Source organism: Pan troglodytes, chromosome 15, assembly GCF_028858775.2.
Source record: "Pan troglodytes isolate AG18354 chromosome 15, NHGRI_mPanTro3-v2.0_pri, whole genome shotgun sequence".
In the NCBI taxonomy this organism is placed as follows: domain Eukaryota; kingdom Metazoa; phylum Chordata; class Mammalia; order Primates; family Hominidae; genus Pan; species Pan troglodytes.
Genome location: NC_072413.2, coordinates 18,956,439 through 18,965,888, shown reverse-complemented (window position 1 = coordinate 18,965,888; position 9,450 = coordinate 18,956,439). Strand labels below are relative to the sequence as shown.

Sequence of the window (9,450 nt, the reverse complement as noted above, 5' to 3'; positions counted from 1 at the left end):
CTAAACCAATTACTGACTATTGTGAGGGATTGTCATGATTGGTTTAGATCAATAAGCAGAGAATGAAAACTGAGAAGTCAGTCAGCAGGCTTTCTACTTCTTTTTATTTTATATCTCTTCCTCATCAAGAATTCAAAGATCTTAGGGCTAAAAAGGAGTCAAAGAATCTCATTCTAGGAATAATTATCATCTACTGAATACTTTATAGCCATTGTTTAGTAGTGCTGAGGTCTGAAAGTTGGTGTTGCCCCAAAATTTATACGTCGGAACCTAATACCCAATGTATTAAGAGGTGGGACCTTTAGGAGATAAGTAGTTCATGAGGGCTTTCCCTCATGAATGCATCAGTGCCCTTATAAAAGAATCTTGAAGGAAACTGTTTGCCCCTTCCCCATGTGAGGATACAGCTAGATGGCACCATCTTTGAAGCAGAGAGTGAGCGTTCAACGGACACCAAATCTGCGGGCACCTTGATATTGAACTTCCCAGCCTCCAGAAATGTGAGCAATGAATTTCTGTTGTTTATAAATTACACAGTCTATTTTGTTATAGCAGCCAGAATAGACTAAGACAGATAGTTTTCTTTCACTATATCATCTAATTTTTAAAGACATTATTACTCCCATTTTATAATAAACTACTGTCAGAGGAGTGAAGTAACTTACTAAAGGTTACACCATAATAATGGCAGAGTTGGAACGAAATATATATGTCTAATTCCACAGCACACTCTTTTCAGTCCATGATCCAAAATCCAAACCATAGAAATTGGTACCACTTAATCACTTCAGAATGCTCACTAACAAATTTTAGAGGCATTTTGAGAAATAATAAAATAAAAGTAATCCAGAAATTGACCATACTTACATATTTCTCTTACTTATTTTTTCTTTTTCACACATTATAGCTTCTTCTTTTTAGTCCAAGCTCAGTCATCACGTCTCTTGCCCTCCCTATATCCCCACACACTTAAGTTAGTTCTCTTTTCTTGATTTCAGATATTTTCCTTTTTTCCCTCAGATTTGTAGAAACCTGAATGATGAGGTAAAAATATTACTATCCTAAATAACTGACAATAGCTTTTCTTAGGAAGTAAAGTAACTCTTTTTGGGAAAATAACATCATACACTGCTCACCTAGCAGGTAAGATGTTAAGGCCATACATGTCACAGGAAGTTACATAATAAATATGTGCCTTAAATATAGCAGAAATCAAGGAAAATAATTTGTTTTGTTCTAAGGAAGAGGGAACGAAACAGAGGGACTGTGTGTGTGGATATAAAAAAATCACAAGCCAGCAAGAAAGTGTAAGGTTGAGAACTGTACAAGATGAAGGGCCAGTGAACTGAAGATGGTGTGGCCAATTACATTTTAAGAAAAGAGATGTAATCTGGGTAAAATAAAAAGTTTTCTCAACACAAAAACATAAACCCTCATTTACTCTTTAACTTCCAAATCTACTCCTGAAGACTTTACCTGAGTTGGGGTGTGTGTAGCAGAAGGGGACAGGTATAAATAAGAGTTAAGAAAGGAGCTGGGTTTCAGGAATGGGGTCAACATGGGACCTCACATGCAAAAAAAGTATCCAAAAAGCAGAGCGGATCATAAGGATAAAAGCCTCACCAGAAATCTGCAGAAATATTAAAGAAGGGAGTTGGAGTTCTTCCATGTTACAGTTCCAATCATGGCGCCATCTGGTGGCACATCTCACACACATTGTAGATACTGGAGGTTTTATCATGATCATCATTTAAGACAGGGTCTCGCTCTGCCATCCAGGCTGGAGTGCAGTGGCACAATCATAGTTCACTGCAGCCTCAACTTCCTGAGCTCAAGTGATCCTCCCGCGTCAGCCTCCCAAGTAGCTGGTACCACAGGCATGAACTACCACACCGACTCATTTCTTTCTTTCCCCTTCCTTCCTTCCTTTTCTTTCTTTCTCTCTCTTTCTTTCTTTTTCTTTCTTCCTTTCTTTCTTTCTCTTTCTCTCTTTCCCTCCCTCCCTTTCTTTCTTTTCTTTCTTCTTCCTTTCTTCCTTTCTCTCTCTCTTTCCCTCTCTTTCTCTTTCTTTCTTTCCTCTTTTTTTTTTCTCGTAGAGACAGAATCTCCCTATGTTGTCCAGGTTGGTCTCAAACTCCTGGGCTCAAGTGATCCGCTCGTTTTCACCTCCCAAAGTGCTGGGACTACAGGTGTGAGTCACTGCACTGGCCACTTTAAATATTTTTGAGAAATTGATTCATAAAAGAGAAAAGACTGGAGCTACCATAAATTCAGCTACCATAAATTCGTCAAAGTCTACAAAATTGGTTTTATTTGTTTGCAAGGTCCATTCTCCACACATACTCGACTGTCTCCATAATTCTGTGAAGACTGTAATTTAAAAACATAAAGTGAAAGAAACATCACAAAGCAGAGAATAGAGGATAAAGCCTTAGTAACCTCTAGTTAGTATATTCCGATTTATTTGGGGAACTATTGTTTTCAAAACAAACAAACAAAAACTTGTAAAAGGAAAGCAAAAAAGAACAAACACTTGGAAAATAAATATATAAAATATCAGGAGTGGAAGAATTAGTATTAGGTTCAAAAGATAAAGTCAAAGAAATGACTTCCAAAAGAGAAAAACAGAAGAAAAGATAATACAGTAGAGCCATCCAGGAGATTCAATATTTGACTAATAGAGTTCCAGGAAGAGAGGAGAGAGGGAAACAGAAATTGGAAATTTACTGAAGTAAATTTCCCATACCCGAAAAGTTGAGTTTCCAAATTAACCCCACCCCCATCCCCAGTGCAGGATACAATGACTCGTACCTAAGCATGTCACTGTGAAGATTGAGAACAGAGGCATAAAAAGATCCTGTAAGCTTTCTAGGAAAACGAAAGCATCAGTTTCAAAGATTCAAAATGGCATCAGGCTTCTCAACAATAGAACTGCATGATAGATGACTCTGAAGCAATGCATTTTCACAATTCTGTGGAGGAACTGTAACTCTATAATTCCATACTCTGGCAAATTATTAATCAAATCAGAGAATAGAATAAATACATTTTCAGATATGGAAGAACACACAAAATGTACCTCCCAAGCACACTTTCTTATGAATGCACTTCGGGATATGCTCCAAAAAAAATCAGGAATAAACAGAGAAGAGTAGACCAAGGAAAAGGAAACATGAGATCTGGGTAACACTGATTACAGGATTATAGCTGCAGAGCAGATTTGTTGAGGCAGAGGCTCAAGGACAAAAAATCTCTAGGAAAAAGGCAAGTAGCTAATAGGAAACACAACTTGACTGAGAAGATGGATGAGTTTGAGGATATACAGCTTGCACAAAGTGTAAGAAAATTAAAAGGTAACAATAGGCCAGGCACGGTGGCTCATGCCTGTAATCCCAGCACTTTGGGATGCTGAGGTGGGCAGATCACGAGGTCAAGAGATTGAGCCCAAACTGGCCAACTTGGTGACACCCCGTCTCTACTAAAAATACAAAAATTAGCTGGACATGGTGGCGTGCGCCTGTAGTCCCAGCTACTTGTGGGGCCGAGCAGGAGAATTGCTTGAACCTGGGAAGCAGAGATTGCAGTGAGCCAAGATCGCGCCACTGCCCTCCAGCCTGGCAGCAGAGCAAGACTCCTTCTCAAAAAAAAAAAAAAAAAAAAAAAGTTAGCAATCAACTCCAGGAAACACATAATACTATTTTAGGCTGTATGGTGTTATTGGACTTCCAGAAGACATTGTTTGGATATTTCGAATAATATAGGCAGTTTTCTGCCTGCTTCCTCACAAGTGAGGAGACTTGTGGTCTGGTTCTTGGACTTTCCCAGCAGCATGGCCCCCAAATGCCCGTCTCCACTCCCACCTCAAAAGAAGAAATCAAGACTACCTCCTGCTCTGAGACTGGAGGAGACATCAGTCTCTGTAGGCTTGCCGAAGAAGGGAGAAAAAGAACAGCAAGAAGCAATTGAACATATTGATGAAGTACAAAAAGAAATAGACTTAATGAACAAGCCAGTGAGGAGATTTTGAAAGCAGAACAGAAATAATACAAACTCCTGCGACCATTTTTTCAGAAGAGGTCAGAATTGGTTGCCAAGATCCCAAATTTTGGGGCAACATTTGTCAACCATCTCCACGTGTCTGCACTGCTTGGGGAGGAGGAGGAAGAGGCACTGCATTATTTGATCAGAGGTGAAATGACAGAATTTGAAAATATTAAATCAGGTTATAGAATAGATTTTTAGTTTGATGAAAATCCTTACTTTGAAAACAAAGTTCTCTCCAAAGAATTTCATCTGAATGAGAGTGGTGATCCATCTGCAAATTCCACTGAAATCAAATGGAAATTTAGAAAAAATTTGACAAAACATTAAAGTCAGATGCAGAGTAAAGCCAGCAGGAAGAGGCAGCATGAGGCACCAGAGAGCTTCTCTACCTGGTTTACCCACCATTCTGGTGAAGGTGCTGATGAGTTAGGAGAGGTCATCAAAGGTGATATTTGGCCAAACCCATTATAGTACTACTTGGTTCCCAATATGGATGATGGAGAAGAAGAAGGAGAAGAAGATGAGGAGGAGGAAGAATTAGAAAATGTTGATGAAGAAGATGAGGGTGAAGGTGAAGAAGATGACAATGGTGATGAAGGGCAGGAAGGAGAGAAGGATGAAGGAGAAGATGACTAATAGAACACTGATGGATTCCAACCTTCCTTTTAAAGAAATTTTCTCCCGTTCCTGGGAGCAAGTTGCAGTCTTTCCCCTGCCCCACCCCCCTTCTTGTGCTCAGTAACCCTGCTCTCGTGGTCCCTTTTCTCTACACCATGGTTTTCAACTTATCTGGGGGGAAATACCTTGAGCAGAATACAATGGGAAAAGAGCCTCTATCCTCTTTCTATTCTTAATTCATTTTTATCCCTTCCTGTCTGAGCAAAAACTGTATGGAATCAACACCACTGAGCTCTGTGGGGAAAAAAAAACACCTGCTCCCTTTGCTCTGCTGGAAGCTGGAGGGTGTGAGGGCCCTGTGTGGCAGTGCGGAGAATTCTAGCTTCTTTCCTACTTTCCCTATATATTGAGATCAGAGAGTACACTGTGCCTGTATGTGAATATAGACAGTTAGCATTTACCAACATGTATCTGTCTACTGTCTTTTGTTTAAAAAAAGGAAAAAAACAGTTCTAAAAAATGGGGTTTTAGAAGGTCAGCAAAGGGTGGCTTTGACATGTTTGGCCGGGTTAAGTGGGCATTTTGACAACATGGCTTCTCCTTGGGATGTTTGTGATGTTTGACAGATATCCTTGCAGTTTAAGATGACACTTTAAAAGTAAGTTCTCTCCTAATGATGACCTGAGCCCTGCCACTCAATGGGAGAATCAGCAGAACCTGTAGGATCTTATTTGGAATTGACATTCTCGATTGTAATTTTGTTCCTGTTTATTTTTAAATTTTCTTTTCATTTCACTGGAAAGAAAAGATGATGCTCAGTTTTAAACGTTAAAAGTGTACAAGTTGCTTTGTTACAATAAAACTAAACATGCACACAAAAAAATTAAAAAATAAAAATAAAATAATATAGGCTGGGCACAGTGGCTCACATCTGTAATCCCAGCACTTTGGGAGGCTGAGCGGGGAGGATTGCTTGAGCACAGGAGTTTGACCAGTGTGGGCAACATGGCGAAACCACGTCTCTACAAAAAAATACAAAAAATAGCCTGGAGTGGTGGCCCATGACTATAGTCCCAGCTACTTGGGAGGATGAGGTGAGAGGATCACTTGAGCTGGGGAAGTAGAGGTTGCAGTGAGCTGAGATCTCACTACTGTACTCCAGCCTGGATGACAGAGCGAAACCCTGTCTCAAAAATAAATAAATAAAGAAATAATATAAATATTTTGTATCAATTTTCAGCTTTTACAGTCAATGAACTTAAGTCTTAATTTTGGTTACAGAATTAAATATTAATATTAACAATCAAGGCAATGTAAAAGTAAAGTACAGTTGACTGAAGCTGGGACACAGACGAAAAGAGAGTGAAGGAAAAAAAGGATGCTAATATTCTTATTTTACAAAATAGGAACTCAAAATACCCAGTGCCTATCTGAAAAAGATACTAAAATGATTAGCACAGTATTAAGTTAGAAAGGTAAACAAGAGAACTGAAATATAGCTATATTAGGAAGAGGGGAGGGAGGTGGAGTTGAGCTAAACCTTGATATGTTGTAAAGTCAATAGACCTTTGATGGATTAGTGAGTACAGGACACCTTTCCTAGTAGAGGACACCATTAGAGGGAATTCGTTTGAGGGAAAACAGCCTGCAAATTATTTATTTATTTATTTGAGATGGAGTCTTCCTCTGTCACCCAAGCTGGAGTGCAGTGGCACGATCTCAGCTCACTGCAACCTCTGCCTCCCAGGTTCAAGGAATTCTCCTGCCTCAGCTCCCGAGTAGCTGGGATTACAGGCGCCCACCACCACGCCCAGGTAATTTTTGTATTTTTAGTAAAGACGGGGGTGTCACCATGTTGGCCAGGCTGGTCTTGAACTCCTGACCTCGTGATACACCTGCCTCAGCCTCCCAAAGTGCTGGATTATAGGCATGAGCTACCATGCCCAGCCCAAATTACTTACGATTGGAAATCACCTTAATGTGACAAAAGAGGGAATACTTAAATAAATCACATTACATTAATAGAATAAAATATATCTAGTAAAACTTTTTAATGACTACTCAACAATATGGAAAATTCTATTATATAATAGAATTTTCAAAAGATGTAAGTCCTCTTTCCCTAACCTTCCCTTTCTAAACCATTTAGTCCTAAAGCCACCAGGTGGGGCAGAACAAGGTCATAGACATTGATGAGGAGGGGCCATCTGGCACAGGAATAAGAAGTCAGAACCCAAGAGAGGTGAAGACGTGTCCCTGGTGGGGGATGTCTGAGGGGGCTGAGAGGGGAACCCAGCCTGCAGAGTCACAGCCTGAGCAAGTGGAGGAGATGTCCACTCAGAGGGGTTGCCTAGTGTGAGATATCCAGGCCCAAATGGTGGACACCCATGTAGAGGGGCAGCCCTGGCACAGAGTGTCAGAGCCAGAGTGGGCAAAGGGCATCCATATGGGAGGGGGAATGGCGGCAGCAAAGTGAGATTGGTTACATACATGAAGATGCATGCAATAAGCAACTATATTAAAGAATATGGGAGAAGAAATTTATAAGTCAAAAAGTTGTAAATAAGAAAATTAAGATACAAATATGGGAAGAGAAAACCTAATATGAGCTTGTGGGGTTGGATTTGAATTGAGGTATTGGTATAAACGTATGGTTTTCAATATAGTTATATAAAGAAAGTACATGTGAGAACTTACATGTTACATAAAGAAAATACATATGCTGCACTTAGGCCCTTGAATCGAGTTCTCCTGCAGGTTGCTGCAGATTTCGGTGTATCCTGGGGTGGGAGGATCCAGCTCTGCCTGTGGCTGCTGTCCTTTCAGGGCTAACGGATACCTACTTACAGATAGTATTGTGAAATTAAAAGAATTTCAGCACAAGAAGGTGGCTGTTGCATGTAATCTTTCCTAAAGAAACCTATTTTAGGAATTTGGAAGAGAAACTGACAAGCTCATCTTGAAGGGGGAGTTGATAACCTTACTTTATTTTTGTGGGTCCCAGGACCATGCGGAGCTGGCTAAAAATGTCATTTACAGGTACCATGCAGGGAACAGAAATATCACTTTGGGGGAGTATAGGTTTGGACCACTTTTCATGAGTCTGTTATGGGTTGGATCTTGAGGGGCTCATGAAAGACCAGCATTTATGAGATTCCTTCTCAGATTCCACATCGTTCAATATTTTGATGGATATGTTATTTATCAAAGGCAAATATCAAAGTGCTTTGGAAGTATTGATAGAGATGAAAAATCAAGGTGTGAAATTCACCAAAGATCCTATGTTCTTAGTTTTGCAGTTTGCAACAAACTGAAGAGCCCTGAGTCTTTCAAAATCTGTTCTACATTAAGAGAAGAAGCCCCACTCAAAGGAGAGGTTCTCTCCAGGAGAGCATCCCGTTTCTTTGTGGTGTTAGCTCTGAATCAGAACCAAGTGGCAAAAGCTATGTCCATTTTTTTCTCAAACCATGAATCCAGAAAGCATAGCCTGCACTAACTTAACTATTATAATCCATATCCAGTCAAATATGTTGGAAACCCTGATAGAGACACTAAAAAAATGCTGCAGAAGGAAATTTATTAAAATTTGTGAAAAGACATGCGTTCTCAGAGGAAGTGCTGGCAAAAGTGAAGGAAAAGTGAAGGATATGCCTGCCCTTGTGGCCAGATTTAATGAGATCTATGGAAAACTGCACATCAGTGGCCAGGTAACCACTTGTACTTTGGGTACTCTGCTCTGCCACACCCCCAGGGACAGGAGATCCCATATGTTGCTATTAAACAAGAGGATGATGAGCCATTGGACCTTCCAGCCACTCAACCAGTCCTTTTTGGCTGAGTAATAATCCTCATTTCATCCACCTGTGGATCTGAAGGGCCTGCTTCTAGTGAGTTGTTGCCTTCCCTAAGAAGCAGGCATTGCACTTCAGTAGACGCTGTGCTGACACTTAGCCTCCTCTTGAAATTCCCGAGTTCACTGAACGGTGGCATGTTGATCTCTGAGAAGTTGTGTTGCACTACTGTGAAGGTCTACATGCAAGCATGGTTCCCTCAGAAAGGAGCTTCCCTTGTACACTGCTGAGGATACCTGAAGGAACATGGTCAGTCTCCAGTCCAGCTTCCAGCACCAGAATGGAACCCAGCAAGCACCACAGGAATGAATTTCACTACAAGTGTGGTCACTCTGATTTTCAAGGGAGTAGTTACTTGTAAATTACATCCTTGCTGAATTGAAGAGGTCCGAAACCCTATTCTATCATGTTAGAAAATAGCCCAGGATTTCCTCACTGCTCTGCCATCATATATTTCTACGACTTGAGCCCTCATTTTTCCATATGCAAAACAATAATGCCTATGCGTATTTCCATATAGATTTGAAATCTTCATGCAAAGTTCAGTAGGATCAGATTTTCTCAAAAATAAGAGAAATAAAAAAGGTTTGTAAGCAAAAATTTAAAAAACGAAAGAAAGAAAAAAGAGAAAATACATGCAAATACATGTGAGTGTGAGTGTGATTGGCTATTTGCCATATTCCCAACTATGTCCACTGAGACAGCCTTAGAGCTCTCTCACCCCAACAGCAATGAGCACCTACCTAGCATCCAGATCCAGGTTTCAAAATACTGTTCATCACTAAACACAACCAGGTCATCTTAGAAAAATGACTGGTTCCAGGGGAAGGAAAATATAAAATGAGCTTGGACCATCTTGTAGTTTCTAAAAGCAAGGAACTGCCTAAATAATGATGGGGAGGCTGGGCGTGGTGGCTCACGCCTGTAATCTCAGAAC

At 40.3% G+C, this 9,450-nt stretch overlaps 2 pseudogenes; both read left to right on the top strand.

Moving 5' to 3' along the window:
* The first annotated feature begins 3,829 nt into the window (after positions 1 to 3,829).
* LOC738016 (protein SET-like) lies at positions 3,830 to 4,680 on the top strand (annotated as a pseudogene).
* Positions 4,681 to 7,670: 2,990 nt separating this feature from the next.
* On the top strand, positions 7,671 to 8,504 carry LOC100608446 (pentatricopeptide repeat-containing protein 2, mitochondrial-like; annotated as a pseudogene).
* The last annotated feature ends 946 nt before the right edge of the window (positions 8,505 to 9,450 follow it).